Source organism: Cryptomeria japonica, chromosome 7 (genome assembly GCF_030272615.1).
Source record: "Cryptomeria japonica chromosome 7, Sugi_1.0, whole genome shotgun sequence".
In the NCBI taxonomy this organism is placed as follows: Eukaryota; Viridiplantae; Streptophyta; class Pinopsida; order Cupressales; family Cupressaceae; genus Cryptomeria; species Cryptomeria japonica.
This window is the reverse complement of record NC_081411.1, coordinates 593,912,759-593,937,140: the sequence shown is the minus strand read 5'-3', so window position 1 is coordinate 593,937,140 and position 24,382 is coordinate 593,912,759. Positions and strand designations below refer to the sequence as shown.

At 35.6% G+C, this 24,382-nt stretch overlaps 1 protein-coding gene across 4 annotated transcripts in view; it reads right to left on the bottom strand.

Annotated features, from left to right (window-relative positions):
• LOC131049021 (uncharacterized) overlaps positions 1-21,294 on the bottom strand; it is a 37,046-nt gene extending 15,752 nt beyond the window's left edge. For 2 of the 4 annotated variants that reach the window (XR_009106653.2, XM_057983032.2), the window contains exon 1: positions 20,372-21,294. The gene's annotated coding sequence lies outside the window, so the exon portion shown is untranslated. Of the gene's footprint in view, positions 1-18,696; positions 19,790-20,371 lie in introns of those variants that run through there. The other 2 variants (XR_009106652.2, XR_009106649.2) reach the window with 2 other exon arrangements.
• Positions 21,295-24,382: the final 3,088 nt, after the last annotated feature.

Sequence of the window (24,382 nt, the reverse complement as noted above, 5' to 3'; positions counted from 1 at the left end):
TTTTTATGCACTTCAAACATAGAATAAAATACCAAGTATCTTATCCTCTCTTGAACAAATTCCTCTCGAATGCTAAGCTATGTGATCATACAAGATGACTCCAAGGTTTCTACTGTCAGGTCTTGATGTGTGGATAACTCAATGATTTGATGTGATATTGTTGTAATCACAAGGGAGCTTAAGTTTTCCTTGAATGCGGCTGGAACATGGAAAATCTAATCTACTCCTAAGATCAATGATAGCACTGGATCATGCTTCGATGGACACATTCCTTAAACCGAGCTTCACTTTGCCATGTTGCCAACAACTACACAAAACCGATGCAATCTTCCAAAGGAAATGAAACGTTTTCATATCATGAACATTCATCCAAATACCCAATACAGTGGCACAACTTAAATAAGCACATCCACAATTGAACTTAGCACATTTATAGGTTCAGGCTTACTATGCACTGTAATTGAAAATCATCCAACCACAAATAGTATGAACCAAGGAATTTATCAACATCCACACGTTACTCCATCACAATCAATGAACTTCATCTAACATGAGTATATAACAAGAAACCATACAATATGTTAAAGAAACACCACCACTCACCATAAATTCAATAAAAAGTATGTTTATTTACATGTCTTGGCAACAATTTTTGCCTTCTCCTCCTACTCTACTTCTAATCTAATTTCTAATTCTTCTAACCTTCCTCTTTAGAAATGAGGAGAGCAAGCCTTATATAGACCCCTTTACAAATGAATGACCAAGATTACATGAGAAAACCCTAATTAGTGTTAGTTACAACTAACTTTGCATTACATCTAATACTTGACCAATGACAAAATTACATTTTTGGACACACGTCCAACATTGAATTCTAACTAATAGGAATCGAGGCTAGATAAGATAAACGATATTTGATGAAGTGACAAGTGTCACTTGCTCCACCTTTGAATGAGGTAGGTTCACTGAACTTGGACATATTGACCTTGATTGATGAATGGAGATGAGTCAGCACCACCTCAGCTTGCCTATCCTTAGTTAAATCGACCTTCTCTAATTTAGGAATTTAATTGATTGCATCATTTTGTTCATCCATCCTCATGCAATATTTGGATGTAGTAAGTCTTCCATTGCATCATTGAGGTTCTCTCCCTGCTGTCCATGAAGATAGATGATATTGTATCTTGCAAATCTCATCCTTCATGATTGTGAATCTTGACCCCTTCACCATCTTGTTGAGTCTTGCATCCGATCATGAGCTGCACCTCTTCATTGACTGTGCTGATATCCTTCCTTGAACCTTGACCTCCACAAGCTGTTGAGATGTCCTCCTTCACCATCATTTAATCATCCTCTGCTTCTCTCCTTGCAATCTGCTATTTGTTGATGAAGTTATCTCTGGATGTTCCTCCTCTACCTTGCTGAAGTGTTGTGGAGAGCTTTCCTTCTTTGTTGCAATATTTCCTTAAAATGCTTGCAGGCTGCTCCTTCACCCTCTTCCTTAGTCACCTGTAAAACAAACAAGGATAGCATCAAACACAAATGATATAGACAGATTTGACCAACCCTTAATCTAATATGCATCCTAAATGATGGTAAAATGGTGACTTGATCTCTGATTTCCATGTCTGATTTTGTAATGTTTTAAGGTCTCAGCCCTGATTTGAGTTTCTGATTTGAATTGCTTCCTCTTGCTTGATGGAAATCGCTGTGATTGATCTGTTCATGAACCGAATTTGTTTGAGATGATCAAATGAAATGATCATCTGTCCTCTTTATAAGCACCTTATCCCTTGATGGTTCACATCCTTAGGAAGCCGACTTGTTTATCAGCATTAAATTTAATTTCATTGCTTGATGTGCTTTTAGGTTTCCTTGCTAGTCGCATCACACCTCACCTTGGTTGAGGATCTTAGAAGGGCGTGGATTCTTGTTGATCGTGGATTTTCACCCACCATGGATAAACTTACTTACCTCCCTCCAAGTTATTGATTGCATTGGTCACCTCATCACATCATGAACTCACTTCACTTGGCGCTCATTTACTCAAACATATGGATGTTGCACTTACCTTCACTAGATCGTGGATTCTCTTAACCCGTGGATAAACTACTACCATCCACCTCGAAGTCATGGATTTCTCATGTTCGTGGATTTTGGTTAGGCATGGATTTTCGCAAGTGGAGGATAGTCATCATCATCATTCAAGCTTGCAAACTCCAACACCTAGTCAACTAATTCCCCATCATCATGTTGTTGATCTTCATTCTCCGAGTCAATGATTGAATAAGTTCTTTGTTTCTTCTTCACTTCATGGATCAACCTTGCCATCCACCCTTGAATCGTAGATTTTGCTACTTCATGGATTTTGGCAAGTCATGGATTGATCATCATCACTCACCTTCATCATCAATATTTCTTCATCCAATTCACTCCAAGGCATTTTCATTATCACCCATCAAGACACTGGGACCTTGCAACTTACCTTCATCATTGCCTTCCATGAACCCCTAAGTCGTGGATTTCTTTAGGTCATGGATTCTGTGGGGTCATGGGTATTGGTGAGACATGGATTCCTTGAGTCCATGGATGGTTATCATCATTCAAATTGGTAAACTTGGAGGATTCAAGGGTAAACTCAATCATTGCCACTTTCATTTAACATCATCTCCAAGGTCTTCAAGGTTTGCCTAGGCATGGATTTTGTTGAGTCATGGAAAACTCACTTGGACCTCTTCACTTATTGATTTCACCAAGTGTAAAGTAACTTCTTCATAGGGTTGGCTTGCTGTTTTCTTTCTCTTCACCATCACTTAGATCTTGAATCATCTTCATCTGATCGTCGCCTCCTAATTGTGGATTCGAAGAACAAATACTGAATTTCATCACCTTCACTTTCATTGACCAAGTGAACATCCTAAGTCATGGATTCTAGCATGCCAAGGGCAAACGTCACTACCCCACCTCATGGTTGTAGATTCCACCAAGTCCCGGATTTTGGAAGGTTGTGGATTTCTCCACCTCATGGAATTATTTCCATCGATACTTGTAATTTCTTTGACATCCATTCTTCATCCACCTAGGCTTGATCGATTCTTGCCTCCTCACCCTGCCTTTGGGTGTCTTGCTTACTCGACTACTTATCTATCCTCAGACTTACCTTGACCTAGAGGTTGCATTGTGAAGCATCTTGATGAATATCTCGGCACTCACCTATCACCTAAGCACTTAGAGCTGCAAAGACTCCAAATCGATCCAAAGGAAGACCTTCTACTGCTAGACTGCCTAACTTGATCACATCCTGACGACAAGGCATTGGGTCTCCTCACAAGCAAGACGTTAAAGACTCAAACTATTGCCAAGCTAGACAACTAAGCTAACACAACTACGCTACCAAGCAAAAAGTGGGGGTCCCAATTTGCAATGGGGCGATGTGTGAAAACGTCACAACAAAGACTACCTGTAAACTTTTAAATTTATTAGCTATGCTATTGTAGTTCAAAATTCGGAGGACTGTACTTAGAGGCCTTACATTAGAAGACTACCTTAATAGCAATTGAAAAAAAAATCCAGATTTATAAATAGTACCATACAACACCATCACAAAGCTAGGAAGATGCACGTCTGTGAGAGATCTTCTCCAAACCCTGTACAGACTGCAGTGCAATGGAAGACTGTTATAATACAACATATGCATCTCAAATCTTAAACTCCACAAGTTGCATTGTAAGTAAATATATGGCAGTAGTTTTTTATTAAGGTAGCAAAACAGCTACAACACAACTAGAAACTATTTAATAGTGGACAATACAATTTTCAACAGACAATCAATCCAGATTTAGATGGTTTGAACTTTGAACACTTTGAAGTCAAACTATGGAAACTAAAGATGCGTCCGTTACAAAGATATGATGGAGCCAAAAAAATAGGCAAAGCCTTCAAAAAATCCTGCGTACAATCCAAATCACACAGCTAGAAGTTGAAACAAGTTTGCAGCTCCTTCAAATTCAATGCTAGGCAATAGCAAAGTGGAACAGCTAATATTTAATGAAGCAATAGATTTGAGTAATAAGGAACAGAAAGCAAGTTTATAGAAGTAGGACATGGTATTATATCTCCAACACGGCAAAGAAGTTAAATGATGATAAAAAATTTGAATTGAAAAAAATTGCATTGCAACGCCTGTAACAAGTTGGTGACTTATTGATGGGACAATAAAGAACAAGAAGTCAAAAGTTTGTTACTGAATTCTGTTCCTTATCATTTTCTACTAGGACAATAGAGAACAAGAAGAAAGTCTAGAAGTCCATAACTAAATTCTGTTCTTTCTCACTTTCTACCTAGAGTGGTCATAATTATTATAAATGAATTCTTACCACTCTCAACAAAAAGTGATAAGGAACAGAATTTAATTATGGATTTTTCAAATTTCTTCCTATTCTTTATTGTTCTGGTAGAAAGTGATAAGGAACAAAATTCTATTATGGACTTTTTGACTTCTTCCTATTCTTTATGTTAAATTTTGATCAGATTTAACAAGTAATTTTAACTTTTATTTTAACTTTGATCTCAGTTTGATATTAATTCAAACTATGTAAGATATGAATCCAATCTGTAGAATATAGGTTGAATTCGCTGTGAGTGAATCTCACGAACTAAAGTGTGTATATGTCACAATTGAATGTGATTCAATCTGTCATCATATATATGATCTGCTGGTTTATATCTATAGCCACGATCTTTAGTGCTCACTGATTGCTGTAGGTTATTGAATTCCTCCAAGTTGGTGATAATCACGCACTGCTATATTCACAGACTGCTGTATATTAACTCCTTATTGTATCGCTGTATCATCTACTCCAAAGGAAACACACTATGTAGATATATGATACCCGATGGCTTTCAATGAAGTCGTGACTCTATATGAAGAGAGACAATGGCCATTCACTACATTAATTTGTTACAAACCAATTCATATAATCGGAATTATGTTCAACCGGGATCACATACAATCGGTTATGAATAACCGATACTGATCATTACATAAACAATATTAAACAGCCCGATAACAAAATAGAATCGATTAATATAAATCGATAGTTAATAGGTTATACACGACTATAGTAAACATGACAATGATTACTAGAATAACAAATCGGTAATCACAATTAGTCTATTTGATCTACAAGTTAAGAACATGTTAACAGGAACAAGTAAATTGAATACATACAAATGTCTAAGGCCGATAGGCCAATTAGACATTTGGATTAGCTAGGTTGGTCAGAGGAATCCGACTGTAGCTATAACATCTTCAACACTTAATTGTCTTGTCAACAAGTTGTCAATTTGTTACGGATGATGCAATGCAATATTTTTTCAATTCAAATTTTTTATCACCATTTAACTTCCTTGTCATGCTATGTTGGAAATGCAAAACCATGACGTGCTTATATGAACTTGCTTTCCCTTCCTTGTCACTCAAATCTATCACTTCATTTCATACAATTGTTTAACTCAACCAGCTCCAACATTTCATCTATAAACATCTGCAATATACATTTCACAAAATTATTCACATTTTTTATGACGTCTGGCAGGTTCTTAATCACACGTGAAAAGTTTTCTCTGCAATTTCGTTCACTAGTTTCTCCCAGAATTCAACAGTGGACAAAAAACAGTCCCTGGCTAAATTTATGAATACCTTGGATGATGGAACATTTCAATTAGTAGCTAGGCTGCCTAAAGAAGTGGTTGCAGCATATTTGATTATTGAAAATCTTAACTATCAATTATTCATGAAAATAGCATGATCACTAACTGCATAAATATGAGTCATGTTTGCAATAGTAAATATTATCAAGTTTAACAGATAATGATCAAACTACATGAATGAATTGGTTCATGATGACACATTCCAGACATCTTCAAAGAACTATAAACTTATAAGGCTCATTTATTTTTCACACTTGCTTTCGTATTTAACAGATAATGATCAAACTACATGAATGAATTGGTTCATGATGACACATTCCAGACAACTTCAAAGAATTATAAACTCATAAGGCTCATTTATTTTTCACACTTGCTTTTGTATAGATTAAATTCAACTGCTGAAACAGATCCAAGAAATGCAATCACATTGACCATCACCCTAGCAGCCAAAGCACCGCAGGGACATTACATTTTGGCCCAAGTTTTTGCCAATTACAACTGAAGTAATTGAATTCCATTGATTCTTTTGGTTCACTGTGTCAATTCAGAGTCCAAGTAGTTGTGTAACAATGGATTATGATCTCTCGTGTTACAGCTTGAAAATGGCTTCTAATGTGTTATATACATAGAAATTACCACAGTTGACATGAATATAATTATATAATATTGGCCCTGCCCTAGGTGCAGCTAATGACAAAATATATTTGATATACACCAGAGCTTGGAAACAAAAACAAAACTGAATTCAGTTTCCTACACAACTATGGAGGTATGGAAATATGATCAATTGGTATGCTAAAATAACTTTTCTGTTTTCTTTTCGCATGTAATGAACTTTGAATAGCCAGTAATCGGTATTGGAATTTGAAGTTTCTCGTATAGGTGATGACAAGCTTAAACAGTGCAAGAAGCTTATAATTATCATTTTCCAAAAATATCATAAATAAGTGAAAATGAAACCACCAAATACATAGAATGCATTTATGCCTTGTGAAATGTAATTTCAAATACTTAATTCATTAACCACATAATATACATAGAATTAGATATGGGAAAGTAAAGGATATTTGCTTCCATTTTTCCTCATAAGCAGTTGCAAAGATAAATATGAACCTATTTAAATTAAAAAAATGCCTTATGTATTTGGGTTTAACCACTGAATGTATTTGTGACATCAAATAAAAACCAGCACATCTAACATAGCACCATGGTATGTGTCTTAGTGCTTTTCATGGAAGTTTTAAGGGGATGCAGCAGAGCAGGCAGAGGTAGGGGCATTGAGAAGCATCAACACTAATACTGTGATTTCTTCACTGGATCAAAGTTCGCACCCTCCCTTTGCGATTCTTTCTTCTACCTTTTTTTTCTTTTATTACTATCATTTCCAGTTCACTCCTAATTATTGTGCAATAATATTATAAATTTAATTCTGACTGTGTCTGAATTACAGCTTTCTTTCTTTATTGTAAGGCTCCCATCTTCTGCGACCTAATTGATTTAATAGTTTTTAAGTGCTCGAGGATTTTAGCCACTTGTATGCTGATTGCTTACATCTACAAAGATTGTTAGGGAAATCAAAAAAATTGTGAGCTAATTGTTTTAACATTAGGGAAGAATTTGATAGATTTGTAAACTGCCACGAATCTTCTAAAGTTGGAGAAGAAATTGAGGGATTTGAAGTCAATCATTTAAATCATTAAAGAAGAGATTTGTAAGTTAACGGTTTAAGGCTTCGAAATGAGACAAGAATTGCGAGATATATATAGCTTAAATCTTTAATTCTAAGAAGGAATTTCAGAGATTTGCACAGTAATTTTATTTAAATTTGAAATATTGGAAAATTTCAGACATTTGTAAGCCAGCTGTTCCATGTAAAGCATGATAGAGCAAAAAACAAATTTGAAAGCTTGTGTCATAAGCTGGTACTGGTTATGTAAGCTACTTAACTGGCAACTATAATAAATAACTGGCAAAGGTAGATCTAAATAATTTAGGGATTATTACATTATGCTCTATAATTTTAGTTTATGTGGTGAGTTTTGTCCACTGTACAATGCAGAAGACATCAACACCCCCACTATGCCTATAGACAAATAAATCAAAAAATACAAAGGCATCTGTTGATGTGTTTTTTAGGCACATGCGAACATAGAATAAAATACCTTAACTATCTTATCCTCTCTTGAAAAAACTCTCTCAAATGCTGAAGATTAGCTTAAGGATCACTTGAGAAGACTCCAAGGTTCATGAATGTAGGGTCACTACGTGTGGATAAGCTCATTGGTTTGATGTGATTATGCTGGAATCACAACGGGACTTACATTTGAATGCCTGAATGTTTGATTTGTTGGAACTTGATCATATGATATTTCAATAGAGCGATGCTTTTTGTCCTAAACTAACTTGATTTGAAAAAATGGCAAAAGATGAAGGGTTGAGGGAGTCTATTCTAATCCTAAGAATGAAGGAAGATGAGTAAATGATTAGATGGAATCTTACTGCGCGAGGTCTCACCATCAAACTGAACAATTTGAGACAAGCTCAGTGCAATCTTCTAAGGACGTTTCAAGGATGTTCGAATCAATACCATCAAACATTGATCACCATTCAAGTTAATGCATGAGCAATGAGTGTAGAATGATTCAAAGTTAAGCTCATATCATTCTAGTTGACCACACAAGGCACACTTACAATCAGTAAGAGGCTAGTGGTATGGATAAGGAGGACTACACATGAATACATTCAACAAATTCCTTCACTCAATCTAATCAACATGAAAGCAAATTCAAAAGCAAAGACCATGCGAGTTGTTGAAGTAATAAATCAAATTCATCATAGCTTCAATGAAATCCATTGTTCTTTACAACAAGGTTTGGCAACAATCTTTGCCTTCTCCTACTCTAACTTCTATTCTAATTGCTATTCTATTCTTCTTCTACTAACTATTTGCTACCTACTATGCTAGCACTATTAACTATTAACCTTTACAAATGAAGAGCCTGAGCTTTTATAGAGAGCTCATTTACAATGAATGGCCAGGATTGAATCTCCATCAATGGCTAAGATTTTACAATGAAAACCCTAGTTAGGGTTTGTTATAACAATCTCAATTTGGCCAATGAAATGATTACAACATTTTGGCATGACCAATAGATAACAAGGTAGGTGCCTCGAAGTTTGTGCCATCACTGGGGAGTCAGGTACGTTGAATCAAGACATGCTGAGGTAGACTTTCCCTGATTGGTGAGTGGTGACTGGGATGATGACTAGGATACCACTTCAACTCGCACTTCATAGGCCTGATAGATCCTCATGAAGGAATATTTCTTGATACTCAACATTATCCAACTTCAGCGATGATCACGATGGTCTTCTAACTTTGATTAACTCTTCTGAAACTATCTGCTCCCTCAATCATGCTCGATGTAGGTCTTGCGATGACTTTGGTTGATCCTCCTTTGTTTTCAACATACCTGACGAATGATGCAACTGGTGCCTTGAGGTAGTGTTGTGACGTTTTCACACATCGCCCCATTGCAAATGGGGACCCCTACTTTTTTGCTTTCTAGGGTTTGTTTTCTAGGTCTTTTAGGGTTTTGTCAGTTGGCCTTTGCATTTTGAGTGTCGCCAAGGGGATCACCTGGATAGCAAGTTCTGCTTGAGTTAAGTCAAGTTGTTGAGTGATGAAGTCTGGAATGTCCTGAAATTTGGCCAAGTCCTGATCTTGAAATTTGACTAAGTCTGGAAACTGAAAAACCTCCAAAAACTAGATTTTGCAATATAGCTCCTGGAGGTCTGAAACCACTCTCAAACATCCTGAAAGTATATATGGAATATAACTTAAATGTCACTTATACTTAAATGTTATGTTCCATAAAATTATCCTGACAGAGAGTTCAAAAAGTCAAATTTCGCTCCTGACCCTTCCTGAGGGTCCAAAGCGAATTTCGCTCCTGACCCTCTCAAGATGTCCAAAGCAAATCTCGCCCCTGACCCTTCCAGAGGGTCCAAGGCAAAAATCAACCTAGGACTCATTCCTTGCCTTATTTGACCAAATTTTGATTTACAAAGCATTTTGTTTGAACTATGGAATTGATTGAAAACCTTGAAGAAAATGATGGATTTTGGCCAAGATTAGGAATTTCACTCCTGACCCTTGCTGAGGTTCCAAAGCGAAATTCATTATAAACTTTGTTTGCCACCTTGATTGAACTTGAAGCCTTTTTCCTGGCCTTCAAAACAATCTTACCTTGCCTTGTGAAGTGATTTGAAACTTGAAGATTGAGCAGTTTAGCCTAGATTGTGAAATTCGCTCCTAACCCTTGCTGAGGGTCCAAAGCGAAAATTTTATTTGAGCCTATTTGTCACTAATTTTGGCTAAATTTTTATGTGCAGGGTCTCCTGGAAGGAAGGTCGAACATCATTCAAAGGTTTGGACGCTTGCAAATTGATGAATTTTGGGCAATAAAGGCAAAATCGCTCCTAACCCTTGTTGAGGGCCCAGGGCGAAATTTTGAATAGCTCTCATCTTGCATGGAAAACAGTCAAGTTTTGGACATAAGTGAAACAAGGGCAACTTCCTTTTGCCTCCTGAAAAAGTTTTAGCTTGAAATAATGAAGGATTTTGTTGAAATCACCAAAATCGCTCCTGACCCTTGCTGAGGGTCCAGGGCGAAAAACCTCAAAATCACACCTTTTCTCCAAAATTTGATGGAGCTAAGTTTGCAAGTCAGTGAGAAGGCCTAGTTGGAATGTCTGGAAAAGATTTCGAACGTTGAAAAATGCTAATTTTGAGCAAAATTGGGAAAATCGCTCCTGACCCTTGCTGAGGGTCCAGGGCAAAATTCCTCCAAAAGACATTTTTGCCTTCAAGATTTTCAATGAATTTACTCAATTGTGCAAGGAAATTGATCTTGGAAATAACGATGAGGGTTCAACAATCAAATTTTGGTGGATTATAAGCCTAAAATGGAAAATCACTCCTAACCCTCTCTGAGGGTCCAGGGCGAAATCATCATGAAGTGTCATTAAGCCTTGTTTTAAAAAGTGATATTCTCCAGTTTGCACGAAATTTCACCAAATTTGCCAAGTTCAAAACATTTGGAAGGTTGAATTAAATGCGCATTAATTAAAACATTTTGCATTTAATAAATTAATTTTAAGCCTTGAAATAATTAAAAAATCCACCTTGGAGGCACTAAAATTAATTTTTTAAATTAAAAAAATACAAGTTGAGCGCTGAATAGTCATTATTTTGCCTTTATTATTAAGTCGGCCTCCTTCTTTATGGTTTTTTATTTATGTTTTACCCTTTTTGTCAAGTCGGCCTTGGGGAAAAAGAAGGTGAGCGCTCTATATAATAGGGGGGCATTGTTTCAAGTTCAAATCATTCATTCATCCTTTTTCAAGTGCAAAGTTGAAGTGCGAATTGGAGGAGCGAAATATAGCATATTGGAGGCGAAATTCTACTAATTGAGGAGCAATTTGAGGAACGAAATCCAGAGGAATGAAGGCGAATTTCCAGATTTTGAAGAAGCTAGTGGAAGGTGGAACCCTTTTGGAAGGCTAAGGGAGGCGCAATTCATCTAAGGGAGAACGTTGATCTACACATTGCCTAGCGAAATTCATCTATTTTTACATCATTTCTTAGAGTTTAATACTCAAGAGGAGGTATGGCAAAATCATCTTGACACCCTTGTTTAAGGTTTGATTTTTGGACATTTGTTTTGGAAAAATCTAAGTATTGCATGGTTAATTAGGAAATGATAACTCAAAGATTTATCATGAAGTTTCCTAATTAAAATCTTAAATCTTCCTTTTAAGTTTAATTTCTACACTTCAAGATATAATACTAATTTTGAAATGTTGTGTAGGTATCAAGATGGCGACTCCTAGGACAGGAGCATCTATAAGTCGCCAGGTTCTCATCAAAGAAGATCCGGTCCAGGACAAAGATGATCTCCTCCAGCTCAGTATCATCAAAGAAGATCAAGCAAGGATAAGGGTGACCTCCTCCAGTCAAGCATCATCAGGAATAACTTCTTCCAAATCCAACATTTCAAGGCAAGGTACATCAATCATCCTGCACATCAAAGACAAAAGAAGTTAGAGCAAGGGTTCGTTGAAGAAGCAGATAGTTTTAGAAGAATTAATTAAAGCTAGCTTCTCAGCAACATCAAATTGGCATCAACCAAGTGTCAGACGAGGTAGCATCCTAGTCATCGCTCCTCCAGTCGAAATAGTCCACCTCAGCATGTCCAAATTCAATGTACCTAACTCATGGGAGGTGGCACAAACTTCGATGTACCTACCCCAGCTATCCATTGGTCGATTTTTCCAGAGAAGACATGTGTCCAATTAATGCAATTTTATCATTGGTCAAGCATTAAATGTTATGTAATGGTTGTAACAAACCCTAATTAGGGTTTTCATTATTGAATCTTGGCCATTGATCTCAAATTGATCTTAGCCATCGAATTGTATTATGGGCACTATATAAGCCCCGACTCTTCATTTTGTAAAGGCAGTTAGAAAAGAGTTAGAGAGAAGGTAGTTAGAGAGTAGTTAGAAGGTGAATTAGTCAGTTAATAGTATAGCAATTAGAGTAGAATAGAAAGAGAAGGCAAAGATTGTTGCCAAGATGTTGTTGTAAAAGACTTGTAAAACTTCATTGAAGAAATGGTCAAATTTATGGGTCGATTCAACAATTTGCATGGTCTCTATACTTCTCATATTTGATTTCATGTTATTAGATGAGTGGAAGAAATGTGTTTGATTGATGGTGAAATTCGTACATCCATACTACTAGCAGTTTGTTGATTGCAGACTTGCCTTGTGTAGTCAACTGGAATCATTCAGCTTAAGCTTAACTTCAATTGTCGCTTCTTCATTGATATGCATCAGCCTGATGGTGTCTATGCCTGTAGTGATGATTTGAACATCATAAAGCTTTCCTTCGAAGATCGCACTAACCTTGTGGAGATGGTCCTGTGATGTCAAAACAAGACTTAGTTAGAATTTCATCAAAGATCATTCATTGCTCCTACATTCTTAGTATCAGAATTAGATCCTTTCCTCGCCCTCGTCTCTTTCCCTTTTTTCAAATCGAAGCTAGTAAAATCCTGTGTTCCAGCAATATTCAAAGCAAATCAGAAGTTTAGTCATCAAGTGTAAGTCCCCTTGTGATTCCAGCAAATCACATCATACCACAGAGAGCTTATCCACACGTAGAGATCCTACATACAAGAACCTTGAAGTCATCCCGATTGATCCTTTTTGCGACATCTTCAGCATTCAGAGACTTTATTCAAGAGAGGATAAGGTACCTTTAGGTATTTTATTCTGTGTTCGCATGTGCGTAAAAAACACATCAACAGGTAGTTGGATGATTTCTCCTTTGCACTCCTGTGATCTCTCCATGTCAATGTGATAGTATGAGAACTTTGAAGATGTCCCGCTCTATTGCTTGCAACTATTGAACATTTGAAGTCTTTCAACCTAGTAGCATTTTGAGTCTTCTTCACGCAATTGAAGTGGTGAGAGTCCTTAAACACTTTGAGATCTTCTCTTCCTTGATGTTCTTGTGTTTGCTGACGAAGCTTCTTGAAGAAGTTCTCCTTGTATCTTGCTTCATCTCCTGCAAAACAAACAAGCAAGTATCAAATACACTTGATATATAGATTCAATAAGAACATATAAAGAGAATTTGCCCTCATGAAGTGACACTTGAAGTTGTTTTAGCGCTCATGGTGAGGAGCTCTTGGAGTTCAGAACATGAAGTTCGCTCCTCTCTGTCTATTCATGAAGTTCACTCTTATATGTTAGAAGGTAAAGTTCACTCTTCTCCTTGAATTCATGAAGTTTGTTCATGTTGTTGAGTTTGTGAAATTCGCTTATTCATGCTAATTCATGAAGTTGATATTTGCTCATGTAGGTTTGAACATGAAGTTGAGATTCGCTCATGTATGTTTGAAGATGAAGATTGTTCTAGATGGTGTGCGCATGAAGCTTGTTTCAATCACTTTGCTTGTTCTCAACTCATGAAATTCGCTCCAATCCTCTAAGTCATGAAGTTCATCTTTGTAGAAATTCGTTCCAAATCCTCATCTCCTGAAGTTCGCTCTTAACCTTTAACTCATAAAGTGCATTTTGTATAAAGTTTGTTCCATTTTATTGATTCATGAAGTTCATTTGAATGGAATTCGCTCCTAATCATCAACTCATGAATGGAATTTGCTCCTAATCATCAACTCATGAAGTAGACTTGTATGAATTTCGCTCCATTCTCATGACTTGTGAAGTTCGCTTGAAATGCTTGAACATGAAGTGAGTGCTTACAAATTTCCTTCATCTCTTTATCTTCCATTTCGCTTCTAAAGCCTTGAATGTGAAATTCGCTCCAATACCCCAACTCATGAAGTTCACTCCAAACTTGCAACTCATGAAGTTGGAAAATTTGCTCCAACTCCTTAACTCATGAAGTTGTTCCAAATGTGAAATTCGCTCCAAACTGTGAGATCATGAAGTTCACTTGAAAAACCCAACTCATGAAGTATGAAATTCGCTCCAGAATGCAAAGTCATGAAGTTCGCTCCAAACTTGCAACTCATGAAGTTGGAAATTTCGCTCCAAGAAGGCAACTCATGAAGTTGAAAAATTCGCTCCAAGAAGGCAACTCATAAAGTTGGAAATTCCGCTCCAAGAAGGCAACTCATGAAGTTGGAAATTCCGGTCCAAGAAGGCAACTCATGAAGTTCACTCCAATACTTTAAGTCATGAAGCTTGCTTGAGTGTTTGATCATAGAGTAGGCGCCTTTTGACTTTCCCTCATTCTTCCACTTTCAACATGAAGAAATTCGCTCCAAAAGTCTAACTCATGAAGTTCGCTCCAAAGTGGCAACTCATGAAGTTCACTCCAAAGTGGCAACTCATGAAGTTCGCTCCAAGGTGGCAACTCATGAAGTTCGCTCCAAGGTGGCAACTCATGAAGTTTGCTTGTGAATGCTTGAACATGAGATCTTAGAGTAAGTCTTCGCTCTGTGGGAGAAGTGTAAGAAATTCATTACACAAGGAATGTTCATGAAGTGAAGTTCGTTCCTTTAAGAGGAGCACTTGAAGTGACCTTCACATTGGCAATCCTTCCTTACTCATGATTGAACTTTTGATATATGGACCTTGCAAACTAACTTACTTCACACTCATGCAAAACTATCTTCTTGACTCCTAGCCACTTGACCTTATACTCCCCTTCAAATGCAAAGGATAATAGCTAAGGACCCTAACGCTACCTAGAAGGCAGAAAAAAAGTGGAGGTCCCCATTTGCAATGGGGCGATGTGTGAATACCTCACAACAGCATCCATTGTTGTAAAGACCTCCATATTATAAAAATATTAAATTACATAATTACAACTAATTTTCACATAGCTAAGAAAAACACTTTATGAATTAATCCATCATGCTCAATTTACAAAAAGTAGTTACATGATGTTATAGCTTGACAAATTGCTTAATATAACTCGACACAACATTTAAATTTCATTAGTCAAGACATTTGCAAAACATAAGAAAACATTATTATAGTTACAAGAGACCATCAAGTCAAATATAATGAACATATAATACAAAGTTGAATATCATCCTGGCAAGGACTTCCAACATCTATCTCCCACGCTTACATCACAGGCAAGAACACTGTCGAAGCGCTTTACTACCCAACCATGAAGCATTTACGCCTCCCCAGAGTTCTTCCTAGCATGAAGAACTGCCAACCTTGCACAAAGAAGTCTATCAACTCAAAAGAGGCAAGGGATGGAATCTGGTGCAACTTAGTGTATCTATAATCTATGGTGCTATTGTAACGACACTAAGATATGGAAGAGGGTAAAAATATAATGATTCACTTAGCAAGCATAAACTAAGAAATCAATAGAACTTTGGCCAAAGATCTTTTAGGCTGACTACTAGCAGATGAGTTAAGCAAAGACTCAAACCTCTCTGGAAACTCACCCTTCTCTTTTACTCCATATTCGGCACCCGTCCAATACACACATAATACACATTGAAGGAACACAATGAATATAAGAGCTCGCAACATATACATGAGCATACCAAGGAATACAAGAGTAACTAGGTACATAACAATGCATCAATCCATGCAAATTCACATTTCTTCTTAACAAGAAAATAAGTCATCTCATATCTCTTGACAATCAAATGAAATCATGTAATTAGTTTAAAATGATAAACAAAGACCACTACTCACCTATGATGATCAAACATGCATATAAGCTTATCAAGGTATGAGTCAAAACATCATTAATAATCAGTCTAGTTTCGGCCATTTACAAAATTATGGAGTATCCTTAACGCATGATCAAATTAGCTGTTGGATTTCATACATTCTACCACATTCTTTTACTTTTAAATGATAATTCAAGAGAATGGTCAATATGGTATACCAACCTTTGTTAACTAAATTACCAAAAAACTCGTAATGGTCAGTTATTCTATACAAGCTTTTACAAATCTTAGCTATCATTGCTTAATCTAGCACCATAATCATTAAGGTTAAAGATAAAGGCACCTTGGGCTTCTAATATCTTGTAGCAATCATTATCTTAAGGGTCATAAATAAGGAACTTGACTTAAATCTAAAAAAATGTTTATATAGACATCACTCTAACTCTTGAAAAAGAAACTTAATAGGATTAGTGTACTAAATCATTAGTTATCCAAAAGATTTAGAAGAGTTAGAACATAATATATCTTTCATTCTCAACTAATGTCTTTAATCTAATCCAAAACTCACCAAAATACCTAAAGCCCTATGGAATGATATCACCAATATTATTTAATGACAGTCCATGATCTTTAGAAGAAATACAATATATCCTATACTTTTCTATCACATGATACTTTTACTCGTTAGTGATTCCTTAATAACGATATTATAAGGATAATGGTCAAATATCCTTGAAAATAACTAACCATTTATACTATCCAGTTTATATATTATCTTGTTAACCATCAATCTTGGTTTGGGTTCTAGAGACTTAACATATAATCTCATCTCGTCTAAGATCTACTCAAGCTTGGGAGATAAGTTCTATATATCTTGATGTATTTAACCTTTATGGCTTTCCACCATACCTCCCTACATACTTTCTTATGTTAGGATAGAGCCTCTCTTTATGCAACTACTAAGTAGTCACGCAAATGCATATATCAACCTTTGCTTATATATATTAATATCTTTCCTATTCTAGTGAGTATATGCACTACAACCCTCTTTGTTATTTATCAAAATGTTATTTACAGTGTCAAATAGTCTTTTCAACTACTTCATATAACATCAACAAAAACAAATTATTGAGAGTTTGCGGCTATCTTTTCTCTAATCATCTCTTCTGTCTTTGGATGGCTGATGTAAAGCTAAGTGGCTAAATTATCGCCATAAGAAACACTCGATAACTTTAAGAAAAAATGATAAACGACTAGAATGTATGTGAATCATTAAATGCAAATTCTGCCATATAACTCTAACTCAAATGATTTGAATACTAATCCATTTGTTCATTTTATTCACAGGGAAGAGAATATCAATGACACACTGCAAGCTGGAATGTGGATTATTCTAATCTACAATAAAAGAATCATTATTTCCAATGGATGATAAATATTTGCAGCACTAGACATTTCAAGAGAACGAAAATACACTGCTGTTCAGAAATCAGCAAACAACAAATTTCATGCAATGCCCTATATTTATATGTATATATATTGCTGTTCAAAAATCAGGAAGCAACATGTTTCATGTAATGCCCAATATGTCCAATTTGCTATTCAAAATCAGCAAGCAATAAGTTTTCATGCAATGCCCAAAGTATATTTTGCTTGGTCAATATATGAAAATTTTGAAAAAATAAGACTATGATAACATAAATGTGCCTATCCAAATATAATTGGATATTATCTGGAACAGCAAAATCAACTGTATAAATAACTGTATATACAAAATTATCTAAGGGCTATTCATAAGTATGACTATATGAACCAATACATAAAGTAGTAAGCTTTTGAAATCAATGCTAAAGATTCACCAAGTGAAATCCGAATAGTCTAAAGGTTAAAACAATGATCTAGCATTATGATCTCATTATTTATTGACTGTTGTAGTGAGCTAAGAGAGAGCTAGGAATTTACTACAAAAAAAAATTGTATGCAAAGCTCTTCCAAATTGTTTATTACCTATTCCAGACATGCTCTAATATTTCAGCACAATCGATTTATTAAAGGGATTTTAATACCTCAAAACTAAATACTTCTGCACAAGCTCTTAGATTTCAGCAGATCAAAATTCACATGTATTTGGAGAAACAAGAATTAGAAGAAGTCCTTATGATACCAATCTCTACACTGCATCAAAATTCATCCCCAAGTATATTGTACTTTACTTTCTCAGACTTGTGAACCGATTCCATCATTTTACACACAGGCAACGTTATTGTGGAAGTTACTGATGATGCTAAATGGAACAATCTGAAAATAGGCTTGTGCTCCATTAAGGCGTAACAGTTCAGATAACCAGTAATAACAAAGGGACATCCACTCAAGCGTAACAGAAGGAAAGAATACCATCATTCTCTCATTCATTATGGCTGAACTAAAACATACGTGGGTTAAAGAGGGCCCTTTGAATTGTCTAAGACTGTATCTACAAGAGCTGTAGCTAAGATTCCGAGCGAACAATAGGAAGAAAGACAAACAATGTCCAAGCCACGACTTGTATGCAAAATAGACTTGGTTACAAGAGATAGCCTACAAAACGATTGGCCAAAAGCCTAGACGGGATGTGATCTCATGGAAATGAAATGATATAAGATACTCACGAATAGATTTGGTGTAAAAAGCTTTATAAACTTTTCCTTGCAAATGCAATGAGAGGAAATAATACCCAAATTGAAGTTCTTTCTTTTTGACATACCTTATCACCTATGCCCATTTCGGAGTTTTGAAATAGTTCTCTTTGACACGCCTGTGCCACTCGTGCTATTGTTGTTGTGGACTTGATCTTCAGCTTCAGCTTTGCCTGCACCCCATGGACTATCGATCCCCTCCTTTGAGCCAGATTACCTCTTAACAAAATTTCCTTCATTGTAAGTGTGGCTGGAAGGTGTGAGACTTGTAGCCCATCCCCCCTCCATTATAGTTTGTAGCCTATCTATAACAGCCCACGCTTGTGCCAGAGAAAGACCCCAAACATCACGATTTTTCTCCTTCTTGAGTCGATACATCCCCAACAAGCATGCCAGTCGATATGCATGAAGAGAGCAGAAGTGTACTTGGAATGCTTTTCTCCCAAATAGTTTTGCTCCATCCTCCTGTCATTGCTTCACGACCTTGGTATTTGAAGCTCAACCCCACACTTGACCTGCACTTGATAAGAACATCTGGATTCCCTCAAATTCCTACTCATAGTTGTGGCTGTGCAATTTCGTTACATCTCTTGCTAGGGGAAAGGACCCAGTAGTTGAGCACGTTCCAATTCTTGTGATAGAAGTTGTTGATTTAATACTCCCATACTTGCTGATTTAATGTCCAACCTTTGTATAACATTGCACCAATAGTTGTATGATAAGTACCAATAATTGAATGAAATGTACCACTTGTTGTGAAAAGTAGCCAATCATGTGATGCCACATCAGCTGCACAAGTATTGGGGCCCTTTTGCACACCTATTGGTCTCACTTTTTTGGGGGGTTGTTTTGGACACCTTGGCAAAAAGCATGCTGATGTGGCATCATATTTGATGATGTGGCCTTGAAACCTTAGTTATAAGTAGGGGACTTGCCAAGTAAGCTGCTGTAAAAAAATCGGAGTGATTTGAAATTTCCACGTAGGATTTTGAGAAGCACTTACTTAGGGTGCACAACTATTGGGTCCTTTCCCCTAGTAAAGTTCAACTTCTCAAAAACTACCATGATTTGCAGGTTATGCGTAAAATGGTTTTCCTTATAAGGATTTGAAACTTTCAAGCAAATGAAACTAGGTAGGTGTAGCACTAAGTTCTGCACCCTTCGCTCATATCCTCCCTCACCTCTTTCTTTTCCGTCATATTCATGCATAGGAAGGTTACAAAAGGAATCTAATAATTAGCATGTCTTGTGTTCTTTCATTTCATGCAAAATAAGTCCCTTGTCGCTTTCACAAGGATGCCTTCATATTGGAATGTTGGGTAAACTCTCAATTCATTCATGCATTTATCTTTTACATGAAAATTGTGTGAATAGCACCTTAGTTGGATCATCAAGGAAACATGGATATACACAATTCATGAGACAAGTGTGCCCACTAATAAGTATAATAACTAATTATAAAAGGTTTTTTTAATTTTACAAAAAAAAATTAATATTTATAAGATTAATATTAGAATCTATATTATCTCAAATAGAGTTTATATATATATATTCTACTAGAAAACAAGGGTTATGACAATTGTATTCGGTTAACTTGAAATTGAAAAGGTCCATCGCAAAATGAATATAGTGTGTGTATTTGGAGACTAGCATATTTTAAGTAAGTAAATCATGAGAAGTATAATAAGGAATCATTTCTATCATAAAATAAGAGAGAGCAGTGTATATGAAGTGGCCTCTTACCATTCCAACGGTGTAACAGGCCTCCGTGTTTTCGGCATACCAGAAAAGCTCTACTGAAGTCTCTAGAATGGCATGAAGTGGAGCTGAGTTTAGACAAAATGCAAGTGATGAATTCATCTGGAATGTGGTCAAAATGATCGATTGCAGGCTTCCTGCAACATTCTACCATCCCAAAACTTGCATGATCGTGTTTTACACCAGCATTCCACTGTTCCATTAGAGGGGGACAAGGGAATGGATAGAAGGTTGTCCTTCTGGTGCCTATGGTATTCAAAGCAAATACAATTGGTAGGCGTAAAGCCCAATTCCACAACCATAGCCAGTATTATCCATTATCTGTGCCCAAAATGGGTGCTATATCCTCCACGCATCCCTGAAAGCGAATTTTTGCCAGATGTTTTAAATTGCAACTATGCTAGTATGCGTGTATGCAAAATGTGGAAGTATAGACAAGGCAAGTGAGTTGAACTCTGCGGGATGCGCACACACCCTGTTGCAGGCCCACCTGCCCTCCCATACGAGCACTCGCCATCTTCATCTGAATAGTTCCTGAGAAAAAATATGCGAAAAGAAACCCTTTGTTCAAGGGAGAAGCACATTTTTTAAAAACAAGTGACACGAGGAAAGTACTAAAATATATTAAGGGCAATAAGTGAAGAGACCAGTACTTAACTCATGGTCACAAGGGATGCAATTAGGGGAGGGTTCATACATTTGTACTAGATAGGTTTTAGTGTAGGCTTTTAAGTTCATAAAATTGTTAGTCACCGGAAAATTAAAATTAATCTGCACAACATCAGAAAAGTTGGCATTAAGTTTCAATGTTGCTTCCATCTCACATTTTTTACTTGGCAAGTTTTTTAAAAATTTAATATTTACCATTAAAGGTACATTGTAGCATGTAAGCAATGTCTAGAGTCGCATTGTGTCTCCCTTAAATCTCATTAAGAAACAAAAGAGAGTTGTGGTGTATTAGAAAATATGTTATTGAATTTGGCTGTTATTTTCATCTGTATTTTATAAAAATCTTATATGGAAACAAAAGAGAATTGTTATGTGTTGGGAAATGCATTATTGAACCTGGCTATTATTTTCATCTATATTTTGGTTGCTTAGTCTGCTTCAAACAAACAACATTATCAACCCTTGACGAACTACGAGTAATTTTTGCTTCCAAATTAAATGGTTTTCATTTTATTTTATTTTTTTCGTGGTTTTTTTTAATATTTCTCTCAGTTAACCATTAAATTGTGTGTCCCCATTAAATCTATTGTGGTGTATTTTTCATATGTATTTTGGCTGCTTAGTCTGCTCCAAACGAATACCATTATCAACCCTCAGGAAACCATGGGTAATTTTCACTTCCAAATCAAATGGTTTTCAAATTTCTCTGTGGGGTTTTTTGATATTTGTGTCAACTAACCATTAAACTATGTGTCCTCATTAAATCAATTGTGGTGTATTTAGAAATACATTATCGAATTCGGTTGCTATTTTCATCTATATTCTAGTTGTTTGGTCTACTCCAAACGGACGTCATTATCAAACCTCACAAAAGCACAGTAATTGATGCTTCAAGATTAAATGGTTTCATATTTTACTGTGGGGATTTTTGATATTTCTCTCAACTGACCATTAAACTACGTGCCCCCATGAAATCTTATGTGCAAACAAGAGAGAATTGTGGTGTATATAAAAATACGTTATCAAATATGGTTGCTATTTTCATCTGTATTCTGGTTGTTTGGTCTACTCCAAACAGACACCATTATCAAACCTCATAGAAGCACAGGTAATTGTCGCTTCCAAATTAAATCTTTTAGGGTTTTTGTTTTGGGGATTTCTCCCAAATAGCCATTAAGTTGCGTAATTGTTAATCTTTCTAGTTGCTTTTTACATTTGTATTCTGACTGCTTGGATAGTTCCAAACTAATGTCATTATCAAACCTCGCAAAAGCATAGGTAATTGTTGCTTCCACATTTTTTCCATAGTATTCTATAGGTTTTAGGGTTTTATTTTTTGGGTTTTCTCTTGCCTAACCCGTGTGTTCCCATGAAGCTTTGGTGTGTTTCGAAAGACATTATCAAACTTGTATTTTTGTTGCTAACAAACATCATTATCAAACCTCATGAAAGAAGAGGTATTTTTCACTTTGAGATTAAATGGTTTTATTTATGTTTCTGTAGGATTAAGGATTTCATTTTTTAGTGTTATATAATTAAACAGTGTGTCCCCATTATATGTACATATGTATTTATATATAGACACTTTTTGGGCAGTCATCATAAACCTTTCATGTTTTGTGAATTTTAATTGTTCTTATACATAAATTTTTGCTTGCTTACGACTACCCTACCTAAAACGGACTAAAATTCTATATGATTTGGATCAATTTTGTGTGTTGTTTTCATTTGTATTTCGGCTTCTTATTCAACTTCGAATGGATGTTTTTTGTGAGTTATGTTTTCTTCGAGAATCGTCAAAATAGAAAAAAACTTAAAAGAGTCAAGTTTAAGTGCATATGATTCATTAGGGTTCCTATAAGATTTAATGGTTAATTGGGAGAAATACCAAAAAAGAAAACCCTAAAATCTATAGAAAATTATAGAAAACATTTAATTTAGATATAAATATATATATACATATCTATATATACATACATTTATATATGCATATGTAGGTACATATTGATATGCGTGTACATATATATGTAAGTACATTATGTATAAAATAACATCATGAGAAAGCTTAAGAAAGCAAAATTGATATGAAATGTCAAATTTGGTAGTTTGTAACGGGTGCTATAGACAATTGCTTTATGTGTGTGTGTGCATTTCAATCTAAACAAGTGTAGAGATGTTTATTATCAAAATAGGAATAAAGGTTGTAAAAGTCTTCTATTCATTAGAAGTTGAAAAAAGATCCTTGTACAATATCCTCATGGGCCTTTTATATTTGATCTCCTATCTAGAAAGCATCTTCATTCGGTTACAAATATATCTTTGTGGCGGCAAGATCATGATGGTGGGGAATAATTTCCTTTGTGTTGGAGAGCTCTATGTCATAAATATTCTCTAATTATCAACATGATCACCATCTGCATCTTCACAACTTTTGGGTTGATTTGAGGGAATAAAGCACCTAGTTCCACTCACACGATCATTCCTTTTCCTTTTGATTTGATCCAATTACAAGTGCATGCATGATTTTTCTTAATAGGATTATCCAAAACTCTTTTTCCTAACTACAACATCACATTTGGTTCATTTTTTAGTGACACCTCCCTATTGCTTGACTAGAGTAGAATGCACAATGGACACATGTTAGTTTGATGGGAAGTTCTCAGCTCTACTTTTATCATTTGCTAGATCCTCCATGGATATAACACATGGCGCACAAGCAAGGTTCCTTGAATGGTGTTCTCTAGATCAGTCTCATTTTCCTATTGTACTAAACGTGGCTCACTAGCGAGAAATTTCCTTGTGGCAAGAGGCTTTACTTCGAAAAGAAGCGTGAAGCTCCCACGTATCACTTTTACAATCCAAATTGCATGCACAAAGAAGAAAAGAGGTTGATGTCCTTAGTAAAAAAAATGACTATTGTAGATGAAGACTACACAAACAACACATGGCCAAACACCATTTAGAAACCCAGGTGATTGATGTGGTTCTACTACAAGAAACACAACTATTAAATAATGAAGTATATCTCTTTGTAAAACTATCAATTAATATATAATTGTTGACAAAGAAACATAAACTAAACCTATGTCTACTTCTATATCTAAACCTATAAATTAAACCTGTAGTCACATAAATCTGTCCACTTAATTAAATGAATATTTAGTATTTATTTGATTATTTGACCATCAATCAATAATTAATTAAATTAATATTTAATTAATTCATCTTAACCCTCTTCTCCTATTAATTAAATAAATTATTCAATTTATTTGATTTAATTCACTTAACCAAATTCATACCATTAATTAAATAAATAAATCATATTTG